Raw genomic sequence first — 18,994 nt, forward strand, 5'->3', positions numbered from 1 at the left:
AATAGAAATATGTGTATGTATGTGTATCTCTCTCCCTTGCTCTCTCTTTATTATATTCTATTATACATATGTATATATAATATAATAATGTCCAATTCTTTTTTCATTGCACTGGGTAAACTGAAAATGTAAATCAAATCAATCTATATTTTAAAATATAGTTCACCTAAATTTGGACATTTGGATAAGACATATTTATTTAGTATGACCTTTCCTTTTCCATGCCACTTGAGAAACAGGATCTTTGTAAATCCTTCAAAAAAGGTAAATATGAGAAAATGTTCTTGGTTCCACTGGCATGTGATTATTTAACAGAATGTCAGTGACTTAGTAGTAACATGGTTCAACCGCCTAGAATCAATCATTTCAGCTTCCATCTCCACCAAGGACTTATATGCATACTTTAAAAATTACCTTTGTAAGTGAAAATTACATACATAATTAGTTTTACCTGTAAGATAGAGTGCTATTTTGGAGGTATGCTTTGAAGAAAAGCCTCTCTGATCAGAAATATCTTCTAAGGCATGCCACAGAATCCCGAATTCAAAATATTCATGTAAACTTAAGGATCTTTCAAGAAGCTATGTATTTCAACTAGGTTAAGCCATCACTCTAAGAGTAGTTAACGGGTAGCTAGTTTGTAGCAGGGATTAATTGGTCTATAGGAATAATGTCTACTCATTGTTACACTGCAGAAGAAGGGCCTTGGGCAATTTCACACAGACTAAGGTTTGATGGCAGTGGTTAGAACCGACAAATTGCAGTTAGGGTTACTGAGAGTAGTGACCCGTCAACCCTTGCTCTCCATATACCAGGGCCCTGGAAATCTAGGTATAGGAATAATAAAGGAGAGTAAGGTGGTACCAAAAAAGTGACATAGCATGTCTTGAAGACACACTTTATTTTTATCAATCTTGCCTAGAGCTGAAATTTGTTACATTTTCCCCCCTTTTTTTTGGTTAAATATAAACAACTCATAAATAAAGCCTGTAAAATACATTTTTGTGTAAGGTAAGGCCCTATTGCTGTAATAACCTATTTATAATGAAGAACTCTTATTTTTCGGGTTGATTCTGAGAGGTTTCAAGTGCCTATTCTATGATTTCACAACTATAATCCTGATAATGTTTTAGTAGACACCAGGTACCTAAAATTGGATTATCCATAATCCTTGGTCATCATTAGTCCTATCATGACTTCCTCCCTTCCTCCTTTCCTCCCTCCCTCTCTGATTTATGCAACAAATTAGACAGTCAACACAAAAGTTGAGACCTTGACAGTAACTTCTGTCTGGCTGTGTTGTCCTCCTCAGTCCCCTCACCTTGTCTTTCCCTAACTGACATAATCACCATCCCAAGTCCTGTGTTAATTGTTTCCTTGCTTTTCTTTTGTATATCATTTTATCCCATCTAACTGTATTTCCAAAAAGTACATATCTGTATTTTAATTATTTCTAACTTTTAAAAAGGATCATGCTTTATGTAGTTATCTGTGACTTTCAAAATTTAATACAAAGACTACCCATATTGTTGCACTGTGAACAGCTACAGTATACCTTCATCATTTTGACTGCTGTATAGTATGTCTCAGATTTTTAAAATATCAAATTGAATAATTTCCCTCTTCTTCTCTTCCTGCCTCTTCTTATCTCTCCTCTCCCATGTCCATCCTGTTTGTCCTGCTCTCTCTCATATATTCAGAACTTCTTTTTTTTTTTTCATTGAAGAATAATCAGTTTACAATGTTGTGTCAATTTCTTGGGTACAGCATGATAGTTCAGTCATACATATACATGCATATATTCATTTTCATTATTGGTTACTATAAGATACTGAACATAGTTCCCTGTGCTATACGGTATGAACTTGTTGTTTACCTATTTTATATACAGTAGTTAGTATCTGCATTGCAGCTGTGACACATTTCCACTTGCAAGTCCTGCAGACATTTTCAACTACATTTCCAAAACAGATTTTCTCCTCACATTCCTTGTCTCCCCACAATTCTCCATCAGAGCCCCGAGACAAAGACCCAGCACTCCAAGAAAAAGGATTTGAAAATAACTATATAAAGCAGTAACCAGATGCATGCATATATTAGAACTCTATTAGTTCACTTCAGTGGTTCTCAAGCTTCAGGGTGCATCAAAATCACCATGATGGCTTGTTAAACCACATTGCTGGGCCCCACCCAGAGTTTCTGATTCAGTTAAGTCCAGGGTGGAGCCAGCTGGTTTGCATTTCTAGGTTCCCAGGGGATGCTAATGCTGCTGGTCTGGGACCTAACTTTGAGAACTACTGGTATACATAAAAACATCTCTTTTTTTGAAGTGTCCCATGCCCCAAACGGTCTCACAGAATAAAGCACCTTTCAGGAAAATGCGAGAGCTGACCTCCACCACCAGCATGCCCACAGTCAGAAATTTGGCTAACAATCCAATCATCTTTCAATTATGCAAGAAAAAAACTTCTTGAATTTTATGCATAAATTTAAATTAATACCTGCCTTTCTTGCATACTGGCCAAGGGTATTTCCTGAAATTAAAAAAATGAACATGTTTTAAGGTAGTGTCATTTATTTTCATACTTCTGTGGGACACATTCTGATTACAGTCTTTAAATTCTACTTACAAATATACCTCCCTTTACCTAATAGGTATGATTTTGATGGATTGCACATAGTACACAGTTCTATATGTCAAATAATGTTTTAATTTTTTTGTGGGGTGAGGTAATTAGGTTTACAGGGGGTACTGGGGATTGAACCCAGGACCTTGTGCATGCTAAGCATGCACTCTACCACTTGAGCTACACCCAACCCCCCTATGAAATAATATTTTAATAATAGTTTAACTGCACTAGACAAGCTACTTCTTAAAAAAAAACTCATGTTAAAAAGTCCTTCTGGATTGTGCAGAATTATCCACCAATTTCTATCTTCTGTAAATTTAGGATTCTGTGTATGTCTTCTTGAATGAGAGCACACATGCCCATGAGATACACAATTAGGAAGGCATGTGGTAAGAGAAACAGTGACTTGCCTTAGATATCAATGTGTAATTTTAACGACCAAAGTTGTACATTTTCATTGTATGTCATGTACAACTTCATGTCTATCTTTTTTCCAGTCCATAAATGCTACTGATTTGCGTCTTCTAGCCTGCTGCAATATCCCTATAAACCTCCCTTCTTTGAAGAAACACAGCTTCCATCAAAATAAGTCTTTAAAAATATTTACCAAGCTGTCATAAACAACACTCCTCTAATGTGCTGCATGTAAAAAAAATAACCTCTTGAGGGCAACACCAGTTTATTTCTATTCATTAGGCTTTGTACCTTTGCCAATACTAGTAATGATGTGGTCAACCTAGCTCATGAAAAATAAAGTTTTTTTCTTTTTTTTCTCTTAATGTGAGGAGATGATCCATATTCTCTTCCCTGGTTATTCTTAAAGATAAAAATATCACCTCTTCAAAACTATTCCCTTGGCACTGTTAATGAGGATTTATAGTTAAGTAAAGGGAAATGTAGCAGATCAAATTATATTGCCTTTAGCAAATAATAGCCATGTTAGCCCCTTGGTACTGACTGGGTTGTTCAATACATTTATTAATTTGTGTTATTTAAAATAAGAATTCAACTAGCATAGTAAACAGTGGATAGAGTGGGAAATGGATTGCTGCTATAACAGGACTCAGGACAACTTGGAAACTTGAGCACTGCAGCTAAGGGCTAAACAAAGCCTTGAGCCTAAATGAGTCTACTAATAGCCGTGGTGCATGACTGTATTTGGGAAATCCATCTGCTGACTGATCCCTTTCATAAAAGCAAAAGAAACTGAAATAGCAGGAGTAATCTTAATACAAATCAAGCACAAATAATAGAAATAGCCATAAATGAACAATTTCTGATGATTTATCATATGTGAGTAGGTGCTATTTCAGTTATGGCTATCTGAGAAATTTTTCATCTTTTCTCATTACCCATAAAAATACTAGCTGTCCTCTGTATTATTCCCTTCTGTTTCTTTCTTGTGCATCTTTTCTTCTCTCGTTTTTCTCTCGTCTCCCTTTTGCTAACACATTTTCTCTTTCTTATCTTGACTTTCTTCTTTCCTCCCCTTTTTGAATCCCTCTTTCTTACTTTCTTTTAATTAGCTTAGACGTCCTTTGCACATTCCTCTGTGAAGCCTTTTCAGGTTCCTTGTTCATCTTGGAAGAGTTTGGTGCATCTTGCTTCTGAAGTTGTTGTTTTTTTTTTTTTTTACACTTCTTTTAAAGCCCACTCTTGCCCTCAGTGTACTGTAGTTATTTTATCTTGATTGATTTTTTCCAAAAAATATTTTTCATTGTAAAGTTAACATATGCTTCTTATAGCATTTTTCTTCCAGAATTTTTCCTATGCATAAGTTTTATAATTTATTGTATCATTTTTAAGATAAAGAAGTCTTCATCCCAGAGTTTTGATAAATTTTAAATTATGTTTTCTTTTTTATGGTTCACCTCTCTTTTCTTATTTTTTAATTTTTAAATTTTGTATTTTTTTCCTAAATTTTTCAATCTTTATACTAGAGCTAAAATTTATTTTGGATCCAAATTATAGATTATAATCTCCAAAGAGCTAAACAAAATTGCTAAAACATATATTGACTTTTTCTTCATTGGATGGACATTGTGCTACATTCTTCAGGTGGTTTGGGTTGCTTGGGATCTTTGCAAAACTCTGCAGAACAGACGTTTTCATGCTTATTTTATAGATGAGGAAGCCAAAACTCTGAGAAACTGATCACTTGTCCAAGGACAAAAAAGTTGTGGTAATAAAACGGGGTTCACATTTTATTCTAAGGCTAGTAGTTATAGTTTCTGGTTCACTAGGAAGCCTCAATGTAGGATTAGTCTTCTTATTTCTTTTCAAAACTATATATATATATATATATATATATATATATATATTTATTTTATTGAGTTATAGTCAGTTTACAATGTTGTGTCAATTTCCAGCGTAGAGCACAATTTTTCGGTAATACATAAATATACATATATTCGTCGTCACATACTTTTTCACCATGAACTACCACAAGATCTTGTATACATTTCCCTGTGCTATACAGTATAATCTTGTTTATCTATTCTCTATATACCTGTCAGTATCTACAAATTTCAAATTCCCAGTCTGTCCCTTCCCATCCCCCTCGCCCCTGGCAGCCACAAGATTGTATTCTATGTCTATGAGTCTGTTTCTGTCAAAACTATATTTTTGATTTTTACCTGATCTCTCACTCTTATCAACATTAGAAATATTTTGCTAAGTTTTTAAAAATATCACAATATAATTCTGATTGGATTTTTCTGTAATATGTACATATGAATTAATTTGGGAAGAATGGTAATTTTATTATATGTTATCTTCTATCCAAGAATATAGTTTGTCTTTTATATAGCTCAGTAAATTTTAAAATAATTTTCTTCATTTAGGCCCAACATATTTCTCAGTAAGGTTTTTTTGTTATTGCAAATAATATCTTTTTCATTATATTTTCTAACTAGTTATTGCTTGTTTGTGAGAAGATACTGACTTTTAAAAATATTCTTGTATACGTGTTGAAGTTTTAGGGATCAAGTATTGCAATGTCTCAAACTTTTTATTTTATAAAAATGATTACAAACATTTAAAGTGTTAAAAGGTTATTTTAACTTTTAAATGTCTTACCAAAAAAACAAAGGAAAGTGAGACATAGAGAAAAGCACACAAACATAGATGTATGGATAAAATAACAGAGAATGCAAATATGGAAACATTTTAACAGTTGATGAAACTTGGTTTAAAAAATGCAGATGTTCACTGTACTATTCTTGCAAAAGTTTTTGTAGGTGTAAAGGTTTCCAAAATCAACAGCTGAAAAAAAATCTTACATTGGTCAGTTGATTGAGCTCTCTTATTAATTCTAACATTTTTGTGTTGATTCTCTTTTGCGGTGAGATTCTAGGTATACAACCAGATCAACTGAAAATTATCAAAATTTCGTCTTGTATTTTCTGATAGTAACATCTCTTATTACTGCTTTATATCTTCTTGAAATTAGCCAAAAATTTAAAGAATAATGTTAAATGAAAACATCAGATGTTATTTTGATGTTGTTCTTCCTAAGTTTAATTGACAAACCTCTAAACTTAGTTTCCCTTTTAGGTATAACATCTGTATCTACCTATCATTATTTTTTAAAATTTAGTTAAAAAATTTATTTTCCTAGTCTTTGTTCCCAGTGAGGTTTTCTTCAGCATGGCTGGTGAATTTAACAAACTATTGAATAATACATTCTTTTCTAATATTACTAGTATTTCATTTTCACTAGTTTCTCTTACCAGAGATTAGCGAATGGTCACAGCAAAATACCAGGGACAAAATAAATGCACAATAAATATTTGTTAAATAAAAAGAAGAGGCAAAGAAAAGCAAGAAGTAGGGAAAGATTATAATGAAGAAAAAGAGGATCAAAAATAATCTGCATTTTTCAGTCTAGATGCTGTTGTAATTTTGATTTAAGAGTGGTTTGTTCAATTGGAATTTTAAAAATTGCTTTCATTCACCTACACTATGTAAATACTGGCACATGATAGGTGCTCCATACAGTTTCTTACCTTAACTTTTCTTCTTTTTCTTCATATACAGTTTCTTCTCCGTGTGTAAACGCTCATTTAGTCTGTTATGGATAACAAGGACACTGTTACAGTTAAAGAAAATGACAGCTAAATAATCTGCCTTTGTTATGCATAACTTTACAATCTCCTAGTCATCCAGGTAGAGCCTGTCAACAAAGTCTCAAATGGTTGTCTAGTGGTTTTCCCTACTTTCTCCTTTCAATGTACTTTTTAAAAAATGAGGTGGTACCTCTAACTGTAATTAATTACTCAGGCCAAATTATTTTTCCCCCTTTAATATACTTTTCATGATACACTGTGATGGAGGCGATTTATAAGGAACCTTACATTTTAGATAACAAGCTACAGCAAAATTAAAACGAAGACAAATAAAAATTAGATACAGGGATGAGAAAAATTGCATAGTTCGCGTGCTGGATAAGGAGGCTATGCTTCCAAATGGAAAAGTAAGGAAGATCCCCTTTAATTTTTTTTTTTTTTTTAACCTATTTATTCTTCATCCACCTCATTTCCATGTTCTGTCTAAGAAGACCACACAGTGGTTGTTCCTACCCATTCAGCGGCCTGAGCGGGGAGGTCCAGCCCTCGCAGGGACCTGCTGGACGGGCACAGACGGCACCTGCGCCTTCAGACCGGCCAGTAGCCGCGGGTGAGTACCGTGAACAGGGAGCTGGAGCCGTCCATTCACCCCGAAGTCCCGCCGGGTCACAGCCTTTTCAGCAGCGCCTGCTCTCCCTTTTCCGTCCCCGTGGGCGCCCGGGAGCGGCAGGGCCTCTCCCACAGGAGCTCACGGACGCCCGGCTGCTCATGTGCAGACCTGCCCGCGGCCCTGCGTGCAGCACGTCAGGCCCGCTCAGTGGGCTCCCTCCTTGCGGCGTGGATGGCAGTGTCCTCACGGGGCAGAGGGAAGTCTGTGTGACACTTCTGCAGGTTGACGGAGGGCGCCTCTCTGAGAGGCTGGTGGCCGTCCTGGGATCGGTAACCACCGGAAGTCGAGGCTCCCAGGAGGCTGCCTGGATCCGGTTCGTGAAGGTTCCAGGCGCCGAGCAGCCAGGGTAGGAGCGGCTGCGTGGCAGCAGCGAACTCCAGCGCAGCTCCCCTGACGGAATTCCCGGAGGACGCGACGCTCACCTCAGCCGGTGCTCAGGAGCAACAGTGGCAGGAGCTGCCCCCAGAAGCTTCGCCCAGAAGCTTCTCCTCAGAGGAATGAGGTAATGCCACCGCTTTTCTGTAGATGACTCTGCCATTTAGGAATCAAGGTTGGTGCCACCTGAGTGGGTTACTGCTGCAAGGAATTTGAGGACAGCCTCCTCCTTCACTTGCAGGACGTCAAGGGCTCTGGACGCTGTAAATTTTTCCTCTAAGTTACGATGGGAACCCAGAGCAACGCTTTTCTGGGCAAGGTGGAAAGGCCTCTTTAATTTTGTTAGGCTTTTTTTTATCTGTCATAAGAAAAGATGTAAAATTCTTTTAGAATTTATTTTTTTGGGTAGTGCTTTGGAAGGAAATACACAATATTTTAGTGACAAGCTAATATCTAAAATCTAACTTCACTTGAAATTGTTTTTATTATGTGAAGAATTGTATTTGCAGAGAATACAATTTATCCATTGAAATACTTAAGTTATTAAGCACTGGAACAAAACAATGCTGCCGTTAGTAGAACTAGATGAAAGCTGATTCTTTTGGCAAATAGGGGCTTTGATAATATGGGTTGCCTGCCAGCCCACAAGTAAAGCTCAGTAAATGCAGGACAATGTACTACTGATCAAAAACTTTAAGATGCTATAAACATCTTAGACATTATCTCTCATTCATCCATCCATTCATCCATCTATCCATTTATCTATCTATGCATTCATGCAACCACTTATGCACTTATATTTGAAAAACAAATTATCTAATAATAATTTTCTATGCTTTTATTTTTACAACCATAAAACTGCTTTTCCAGGCAAAGTTACTAATTTTTTCTTCTGAGAAATATACATGGGACGCAGAGCAAGTTCCCTAACAAGTACTGTCTATATATTGTATGGATAAATGTCTAGGCAATACAAATAAGACAGATTGATTAGTTCATATTATTTACTAATAGCTATTTTAAAATGGTTTGCACCTAAAATACCCTGTATAATCTCAAATCCACATAATTGTTTGACTATATAGAAAAATGAATATATCTTGTAATAGCATATTTTAGGAGGAATTTTACCATCTTGTTGTTGGTATAGAGACATGTGGAGTAAATGATGGTATAGTTAGTAGGTTTTTATCTATTTAAACAATATTTCCAGAGTTTTGATTAATGGGCCAATACCAATCTGGAGTGGTATCTCCAGTAACATGTAAAAAGTATCTATCCTAGATTCTTTCTCCACAAAATTCATATAAATATTTTGAATGAAGATTTAGACACATTGTTTGTAGAAGATGCAGAAGTGTGAAATACATATTAAAACACTGGACCCATCAAATCAATATGGGATGAAGTCAGCACAATGAAGTTTAATAGTCAAACACACACATATGCACAAAATGTCAGGTACGTATGTATGCAACCTTGCATTTTGGTTAACAATATCAACTGGAACGATATATATCAAGATTATCTCTTTTTAAAAAAAAATCTGATATCCATCCTAATAAAATTGAAAACAGAGCAATATTTATCAATAAACATGTTTATTATATAGTTGTTTATAATAGTGAACTATTTAAAATAAGTAAATGTCCAAATGAGGAAATTAGTTACTAAATAATTATGATACATTCACTTGATGAATGAGCTATCATGCATTCATCAAAATGAAACTTACGAAGAGACAAGGTTTCTAACAAGATTTGTTTCCATTTTTATACTAAATATGTATTTTTTTTTATAATTAGATGAACACTTTAAAATCAGTTGCATGAGTGGTAGATTGAGGATGTCTGGCTTGAAAGCAGTTAATCCTGATGGCTAATGACAGTCACAGTTTGTTGAAAACCCTGTGCTTTCCATACTCCACCTCCCTTTGTCCTTACCACAAACTTTAATTCATGTAAGCTTCACAACAATTACATGAGGTATGTATCATCATCCCCATTTTAAAATTCTAGCTTAAAGACCACATGGTAGTCTTTACATGGTACATGGTAGATAGAAATCATGCTCTGAAAAGTTGAACATGAGCCCATAGTGAAATTAATAACAACTTCATAAATTATGATAAGGAGATAGTATATGCAAAGTACTTACCTCAGTATTAATAAGTAGAAATTGCTTATAATTAGCTGTACACTTGGATGCACACATCACACACACACACAAATGTGAGGGTGGTAGTGGGGGCTGTCAATGGTCATCTTCCAATATTTTAAAGAGTTATATGGAAAAGAAAAGTCTTTTAGTTTTGGTTGATTTCAAAGGACTGAACTAGGACAGATGATGGAAATTACTAAATGTAAATTTCCATTCAATATAGAATTACTAAGATATTAGCTTATTAGCTCTATTCCTGGAAATATTAAAGCATGTCTAAATGATCATGTATCAGAAATATTTTATGAAGGAGATGTATGTTGAGTGAAGGTTTTTATTAGATCTCCTATTTATTTAAAGCTCTGGAGTTCTTTTTAACCCTAAGATCCCATAATTCAGTTATATTTTATCTTCCTTAATTCCTAATTATTTTCCATGTTCTTTACATATTAAGAAGTGCATCTATTCCTCTACTGCTTTATTTCAGTGCAGACACTTGTTATTGGAAACAAATGAATGTTCTCTTCATTTTCACAGCTAGAAACTTTTAAACACTATTGCAGTCTGGGTTTCAAGTGCCCATTACAAACAAATCTGAGTTTTGGATGAACCTGATAAGATGGATGTTGTCCAAAGAAATCAAATATGATCTCCTTTCCATGTGATGGAGCAGGTGGTGTCTCAGAGGCCTGCTCTGGGCAATGAGTTTGAATTTGGATCCAAAGAAGGCGGAGACAATTAGCAGAGGCAAATCTTAGGGGTTTCCAAGGTCGTACACAAAGTAAACAGTCTGGGAATAGTTGCCAAAGCCAAATGGAACAAAACAAGGAGGTGAACCAATTCTCAAAGCCAAGAGGGTAGAAAGCAAGAGCAGATAATTTCTGAAATGGCTTGCAGCAATGGAATAAAGACGAGAGTGGAGAAATGCTCCAGTCTGGATTTCAGATTATGACGTATCCACAGCCTCAGTAACTGGCAGTGGCTGGGCGAGGCAGACACAGAGCTTGCACTAAATTGATACCATCAGGCAACATGAATTTATTAAAAAAGATTCAATGAGTGCAACTTATAAACAAAGCACTTTGCTATATACAGTGAAAAATACAAAAAAGAAATAGGCATAGATCTTGTCTCAAAGAGCTTACTTTCTATAGAGTGGAAAGATATGAAAGAAATACAGTAAAAAGTACAAAAATATATGTCATTCCTAAATTAAGTGGTAGTACAAAAAGGATTTATTTATTGCCTGATTAGGTAAATATGTAAGTGCGCAAATATGAGATGAAATGCAAATAATTCAGGAAAGAAATTTCTGAAACTTTCCAAAAGACATTACATCATTTTTTGACTTTCTTGCTCAGCATGATTCTACTCTTAAAATGAATTTTGTTTATGAAAGCAAATACACAAAATAATAGTTCAAAAGCTTTAATGTTAGGAGAGCACTGGCAATCAACCAATCCATGTCCATGAAGTTACTGAAGATCAGAGTGGTTGAAGGACTTGCCCAAATCACACAGTAATTCTATTTGTTGGAGTTCTATTTATCTGGTCAATAGGCATTCACAGGAAATGACTGTTCATGTAAGTCTGTATTAACTAGTGATAAACTGCTTTTTGTTAAGCACTCTTATATCCTCATTAAACTGCACATGAATTAATTTGATAAATCTGTTGTTCAACAGCTGAAAGCTTCTAAGACTGATAAACTTGCTCAAACTGTTGCATGAAAATTTATACAACTCCCAAACCATGTGATAGTTGTCTGATGTACATGCTAACACTGTGTGAAAATGTCTTTTAGATTCCATATTATTTCTTCTGGTTCTTCCTCAGATATAGTATTAGGACATGCTTTTCTGCAAATATATCCATCTAATCAGACACTGATGTGGATCATGACAGCCATCTCCTTTCTGCTGCCTTTAGATCTGGTCATTAAGGGTTCCACTATGAATACTCAATACTAGCTCTATAAAATGATCCTGAAGCTTGCATTCATCTGTGATACTGTTTACATTTCTTTCAAAGAATCATTGAGGAAACTGAAAACGAAAAACATGATCTAATTTTGGATGTGTGATAGTGTTTATTTTATAAGTTCTAATCCTATTTCTAATTATTTTTAAAATTGAACTTAGAGGACAGATAGCACCATTTTGCCTGGGTTCATGTGAGAAATCTCAGACACAGAAAGGTCAGAGTGAGTTAATGACAGAAACACACACACACACAAAACAGCATTTTCTTTTTCCCCTAAAGGCCCCTTCTTTTTCAGTAAGTATGGAATGTATAAAGTTCAATGAAGACGTAAATTCTTTGTGGTGTTCATTTTAGTTAGCGTAAATATCTATTTGCAGAACCAGCAAGGTGTTAAAGGAAAAGGGTTATTAATATTATAGATAGATCTGCCAATTGAAAACAATCCTGGGATTAAAGTTTTTTTTTATTATCAGTAATTTTCTTAGAGAACACTTCAATATTCAAAAACATATGGTGTTTACAATTTTACCCACAGGCTATTTTTCCAAAATGACTTCACTTATGGGCAATCACAGGATTTTCAGAATAGATTTCATTTCTTAATTTTATTTCCTCTACCCCTTTCTTCACTCTTAACTCTTTGCTTCTATCACATCATCCATTCAGCAAGATAAGTTAATATATTTATTATATTGCGGTAGTAAAATTGCATGTTTTCTTTAACAACCTGTAAAGCAGGAGGGAGTTAATTATTTTATCTATTTATATATATAAATACCTAAACATATATACACTTATATATGTACAGTTATTTATTCTCTCTCCTTATATATCTATGCATTCTATATAAATCTATCTAAATTTATATAAATGAATACTTATTCAAGGATATAGGACCAATTTTACTGAGTGTGGAAAGTCTAGCACAACATTTTAGCCATGACAATTGCTCACAACAATGGAGAAGTTTAATTAATACAATAGTTCCATTTTCATATACTTCTAGCAGTAGGACATCTACCATACCAGTCTGGAGTCCAGAGCATTCTAATCAGTTAATGGACATGGAAGGAATCCTTTGCTGACAACTGGGAAGTAGTTTCTAGCTATGCTTTTGTGAATACATACTATATCTCAGACACTTGAAATACATCTTCATTAATTTTTATATTCTGCCATCTCTTCATGTTGGAAACTAAGTCATATGGAAGTGAAACCACTTGTCCAATGTCATACAGATATAAAGTGCTTGACCAGAATTTAAACCCAGATCTCTTTGACTCCTAAGATCCAATAAAGGAGACATGATAAGTTTGAAATGGTATAAATTAGTGATCCGTTGAGGTAGAATGTTGATCATTTATACTAAGCAACTTTTGATTATCAGACTGCTGCCCTATTGGTGACTAGAGGGTTGGCACACCATGTTCACTTGTATGCACATGGCCCGTCCAATTGCCAATAAAGTGGAAGGGAGTAAAGTACAATTGTTAAGAGTGCTAGTTCTGGAGTCATTCACATCTGGGTTGGGGCTCAGGTGATGTTGTATTTTAGTTACACAATCATGGGCAAGTTACGTATCTTCTCTAAGTTTTACTTTTTCCAGTCAGTAACATAGGGTTAGTAAAAGTACCTAGCAAGTATGATTATTGAACTTTATTGAGATAATGCATGTGACATCTGCTCTAAAGACTGCTTAGTGTATATTAAGCACTCAAAAATGTGCTGTTTATTATTACTGTAGAATTAAAAAGTTATAATATTCATTCATTACTTTATTATAACACAGAAATTGTTGATCTAAGATATTCCTGAATGGTACAGGAACCCACCAAATCATCGTAAAGGATAATTATCATAAAAGATAAATTGAATATTCAGGATTGGAATACCAAAATGGCAAGTGACAGGGCATTGCTTACAATTGTCATTTTGTGCTTTATTCGTAGACTACTGCTTTTAGCAACCCTGGCTAGTAAACTGGCACAGGGGAGAATTGCTTGATATTCCAAGGTGGAAGGGAATGAATATTTAATGAAAGTGTTCATATTAAATGTTTATGATATAGTTCCCTTTTTCAATGAAAAGCTCAAGTTTCAGGTAGATTTAACAGCTTGTCCAAAGTTTTGTAGGTGGCAGAGCCATGGTCTACCCTCAGGTCTAACCTGCCGCTAAGCTTGTGTTCTCTCCGTGACTTTGTGACTGTAAGTGAACTCTTCTGTGCTCACTGAAGACTACATGTATGTCTATACAGAGGACAGTTTTCTAAAGAGTTCTTAGTCTGGTTAGGCATCAAGTGCCAGGGAGTTAATCTTCCAGGATGGACCCTCAATCAGTGTGGCTCAACAAGAGTTGGTGGATAAATAGTCCAGCTTTCTCATGTGCAGTGAAACAACTTTAAGGCATGTTCCACAGTCTCTCAGAGGGTCCCCAGCCAAATGGAGCCCCATTTGTCCACAGTGGTAACCCCCACAGTTATACACCTTTATTAGTATTCCTTCTCTTCCCAATTTTTCTCCTCCATTTCCCTCACCTTCCTGAGTTCGTATCTCAAATGGAATACTTGCACCCAAATCCTGGGTTTCTTTCTGAGGGATTTAAACTGACATCCACTATAGAAAACAAGTGACAGTGGCACACCCAGCATCCTTGCTCCCCCGATGAGGTGCCTCTGAACCACTGCGAGGTTGAACCAATTCATTGAATGCTGGTCATTCCATTGAACGTAACATGGAGATCCCTGGGGCCCACCCAACTCTAATGCTATCATTTTGTGGGTTTTTATTATTCATCTCAATTCTTAAGACTGTCCTTGGTGACCAAAAGAAACCTAAAAGCTGATGGTGGGTGAATAGAGTCTTTGAAGTAGCATGTTCAGGCTTTCTTACAATAAGTAAATTGTATTTTTTTTTAAGTTAAAAAAATAGGTGGAATCTTTAAACTATTTGCTTAGATAAATCAATTAAGCTCTCTGGGCTTCATCTGAAAAATACATTAACTTTTTAATAAAAAACTAAGCCAGATGGGATTTTTTTCTGTTCTAAGATGTATGATTTTTAAATTCTTCAGGATATCCAATTTTGAAAATTTTAATATACTTTTTTGCATTTTTTTTCTAATTTTAACATCAATCTGTGTTCATTGTAGAAAATTTGGGAATAACAGGCAATATTGAAGTAGAAAACAAAAAAATTTTTCCTTCCATTCTTAGATCCTATTTATATATATAGATATAAATCAGCACATATATGTAAACATATGTATAAACATATACTTAAAACATTAAGATCGAGTTTATAAATAGTTTGTATCCTCTGAGAAACTTAACATTGTCTCACAGTATTTTCCAATATTTATAAATATTCTACAAACTAGTCTATCCCATCATGATTTAATCCTTTTTCTACTTTTGGACACTGACCCTGTCTCTTATGTGTCACCATTCCCTTAAAAAGCTGCAGAAATCTTTGCTTGAATCTCTGATTTAGAATAAATCCGTAGACATAGGATTTCTGGTTCCAAGGATAGGAGCAACTTTGTCTCTCAATACATTTTGTTTTCCAGAAAATCAGCATATTCTAAGTAGAAACATAGAGTGACTTTCTTTTTTAGGAAATCATTTTAATAGCATTGAAGAAAAAGATTAAAAAGTGAACCTCATCATTAATTGGGTTTTAGAAGCTACCCCCAGTATTTTCAAGAACTGTCTGTTGTAAAGCAGTTATAAGGAGCACTGCTCAGAGTTTACTTTTATTTGCCTTTGCTGTTGATGGAGGCCACAATATGAATTTAATGTTCTTTCCTGGGGAGGAGCTAATTAGGCTACACATCACAGAAACATCCTGGGCTGGTAGAATTGTGGTAAAGGGTTTCTTATTCACGGGATTTTGTTCCTTTTGGGAGGAGGCTGAGTTGGCATGCATTCTCCTTGACATGGTGGAAAGAGAAGGAGGAATGGAGGGGTGACCCTTTGCTTTTGGCAAAAGAAAAAAGAAAAAGAAAAACTTAGTGTTTCGATAGCAGGTAGCTGTACATAAACCACAACTATGGAGTTAAAAAAATTTCTTCACTCTGTAGAAAAAAATACTGATATCTCATTTGGATGTTTTCTTTTTTTATTGCAGTATTATGCGAGGAAAGTGGTACTTAAAAAGCCATAATCCATTGCTAAAGGCATTAGTTTCCTTTTACAGTTCAGGTGCAAATGCAATATGCTGTGAAAGACATGTTACATTCTTTAATGTTCCTTCTAATAAACAGGCTAGGATTGTGGTCCATGTGAATTTTGAATCCTAGACATTTTCAACTGGGACCTGCAGTGAAGATAGAGATGCAAAACCACAGCAGGAACTCAAAACCCAGCTAACACAGTCCATTATTAGAGGAGACACTTCCCTACATAAGAATAAACTTACTGAACGAGTCTCTCCTTTCAGTCAGGTATTTAAGGAACAGTTTAAGTGCATGAAAATATTTTGTGGTATCAAAAAGCATTTGAATGTTTCGTCTGAGAAGTTTAATAGCCACCTTTTCAGAGGCGCTCGGGGATTTTCAGCAATTGGGTTAGAACCTGTAGGCGCACGTCATGTGGTTAGGCGGACTTTGCAGGCCTCAAGCACGACCCTCTGAACCTCAGTATTTTGTTTCTCCGCCCTCCTCCCCTCGGTCTGCTCTGTTTATGTATGTGGGAGAGGCCTGTTGAGTGTGGCTGATCTCTCCCAGCTGTGGCCTCTCCACTCACCCTAACTTCTTTCTCCATAGCTCATTTGGACCCAAGCAGTGGTGAAATTGCTGACTGGTGAGTGTGTCCTGCCACAAAAGCCGTAGGCAAGACATGGCCACGACCAAAAGAGCACGAAGGATGGAAAACACCATCTGGACCATGCCATTTAAATAGCGTAAACCCCTCTTTTTTTCATTTAAGAAAAATCAGCCATGCAGCCTTTTGTTGCTTTCTGCTGTGGCCAGAAACCACTTAGGTTGCAATCTTCTGTTAGTGAAAGAGAAAGTCCAAAGGGACTCTGGAATATGCATGGCCCTCTTTTCAAGTTTTACGCATAGCTTTTTTTGGCTCACATCTCTGTGGACCTTTCCTCTGCTTGGAGCATGGAAAGTGGCTCCCGACTGTACATCTGTCATCGATCACCCTGAGAGTGCTCACTCTGCTCCTTGGGGATTTGTTTTCCAGTTGTTGGTAGACAAGCAGAGTTTATTTTCTGTTTCTATACAGCCACTATCCGAAGAAGGAGCAGGCCACTCCAGAGAGCCCATGTTCGTATAAATTTAGGCAAAAAATACAAAAATGCCACTTTTTGATTCTTGACCAAATTTAGTCATTCTTTGGCTTTTACTTAGTAATAAAGATTCCATTGAGTTATGTTGTATTTTTTTTAAAATTATACTTTGATTTTCTGTTTTTGTGTTTTTTAAAATATATTTTTATTGAAGTCAGTTTACAATGTTGTGTCAGTTTCTGGTGTACAGCACAATGCTTCAGTCATAAAGGAACACACATATATTCATTTTCATATTCTTTTTCACCATAAGTTACTACAAGATATTGAATATAGTTCAATATAGATACTGTGCTATACAGTATAAACTTGTTGTTTATCTATTTTATATAAATTAGTTAGTTGGGTGTTGTTGTAGTTTGATAATAGTATTTTACCACTAACAGTGATCTGGTTGCTTTTATTTTAATAAACAATCAAAACTCACTCTCTAGCCATGTGGGTAATTAAATAGCAGTTTTCTGAGTGGTTTGGTTTTATCATAGATAGCATTCATCTCTGTTGAGGGAGGCCAGTATAGTAAGAACAATGCCATATAGTCAGGACAGGGCTGGAGTAAGGGTTAGAGACACAGCTCTGTCACTAACTAGCTGTGTGATTTTAAGCACTTAAGTGACTTAAGTCACCTGTGCTTGACCTCAGTGTTCTCATCTGAGAAAGGAGAATTGAAACCCTCTCTATTTCTGCAAACTCAGTCTTCTCCCTGAATCTTCAGATTACAAGCTGAGGAGGAAAGTAAAAATAAATAGCTGTCCTTCAGTGATGCCTACTAAGTGCCAGCGGCATGGGAGAATGCATGAAATGCTCTATGTGTATTGCTCATTGCAACTGTTAAAGGAAGTAGGTAATATTAATATGTTCAGATTATAGGGGATGAAATTTAGACTTAGAATATTTATGGCATTTCCTAATGCCACAAGAGATAGAGCTGGAATGAGAGCTCAGATCTCTCTGATACCAAAGCCTGACTCTTCATAATTGTTGAACTCTTATTAAGTACGCAGCAGTTTCTGCGCATTACCCTATTTAATCTTCAGAATGACACTGTAAAGCTGCTATCATCATTCCCACTGTGCAGATAGAGGAATTGTAGCTTAAAAAATTCAGAAAGCTACTAAGAGTGACATGAGAGATGTGGAGCAAGACAGACAACGTTCATTCCTTAATCAACCTAATTATTGCAATTCAGTTCTTTCTACCTCACCAGTTGGATGCCTCGACATACCCAGCTTTGTTGGATAATTAGGTAACATTTTGTTTACTTTTACACTTTGGGTTCGACTTTAGATTGACACATTCAAATTCATTAGGTTAAATGTTAAGTAATAACATGGAAATGTGATTTATTTTCCTAATCTTTGGACAAGGCAATAGAACAAGTTTAAATTTAGCTCCAGACCCCAAACAAAACCTTGGAGGACCTGTAGGATTTAGGGGCGATTTGTGGGGAAGGGTCACTAACATCAGATCCATGCTATTCATTTTTATAGAGTAGCCTTTTGAAAACTGGACAATTTAAAAGTTCAAAAGTTCTCTTTGGAAAAGATAAATAGACACTATCTTGAAATCTGGAGAATATTGTAAAACATCTGATTTCTGGTTTTTTTTACTACAACATTTTCTAAAAAGGTATGAATATAAGCAGGTAGTGCATATTACAACCTTATCAACTGATCATTATCAAAGAGAGAGGCTAAAGATGTGGACATGATCCATTAGTATCAACCTGGCCATGGCTAGTTTGTCAGTAAGTGGAGTAGCACTTACCTAGTACTGTTGATGGTTTCCCTTGTTGATTTCAGAAGTGTAAAAAAA

General features: G+C 35.6%; 1 long non-coding RNA gene across 1 annotated transcript in view; it reads left to right on the top strand.

The window, feature by feature from the left end:
- Positions 1–18,994, top strand: part of LOC135321392 (uncharacterized) — a 238,980-nt gene that overhangs the window by 20,555 nt on the left and 199,431 nt on the right. The window lies entirely within an intron of this gene.

The sequence above is a fragment of the Camelus dromedarius genome, chromosome 5, assembly GCF_036321535.1.
Source record: "Camelus dromedarius isolate mCamDro1 chromosome 5, mCamDro1.pat, whole genome shotgun sequence".
Classification (NCBI taxonomy): domain Eukaryota; kingdom Metazoa; phylum Chordata; class Mammalia; order Artiodactyla; family Camelidae; genus Camelus; species Camelus dromedarius.